Genomic DNA, 675 nt, shown 5'->3' with positions numbered 1-675 from the left:
TTTAATTTTTTTTTATTATTATTATTGGAGTGTCAAGCCAGATCTAAGACGCACAATGCATCAAAACCATAAACATCCCCTGCGTTCCTAATCTCATACTCTTCCTTTTGTCTATCCTACATACTAAATCTGACCATACACATAATCTAGTTAGAATGCAGTATGCTACAATTGGGACATACTTTTACTTATTTATTTCATCATAACATGGCTCCTTGATCTTGCCTCTTGCTTTTATATCCGTCTCATCCCTGTTTGTTTTCATATGGAGGCTCAGTCGAATGTGACGTCACTTCCGGTGCGCACTGGATTGCGGGTCAGAATCGCCCCAAATAGCATGCAGTTTTCGACACTGAAAATCTTGGCCGGACGTAGAAGACATTTGGGTACTTCTAACCATCCCTAATCTGGCCACAAGAATCGGGACATCCTAAATCTTCTTTCTAACATACTTAAAGCTGGGGTATGTGATTTCTGATTGGTCAAAGTTAACATGAGTTGTACACTTTGACCAATCAGAGCGAGGCTCCGATTCTCTGTTCTTATTGGCTGTTGGGACTGTCCATTCACTTTGGCACGACTTTGTTGGTGTAGAGCGTGTCAGGGAGGGACCATAGGGGAGGGACCAAAGAGAACAAGTGGAGTGGTTGAGGTATTTGGATTCAAATCTCCTAT

The sequence above is a fragment of the Ammodytes marinus genome (assembly GCF_949987685.1).
Source record: "Ammodytes marinus genome assembly, chromosome: 7".
Classification (NCBI taxonomy): domain Eukaryota; kingdom Metazoa; phylum Chordata; class Actinopteri; order Uranoscopiformes; family Ammodytidae; genus Ammodytes; species Ammodytes marinus.
The sequence above is the reverse complement of the archived record's forward strand: the minus strand, read 5'-3'. Positions refer to the sequence as shown.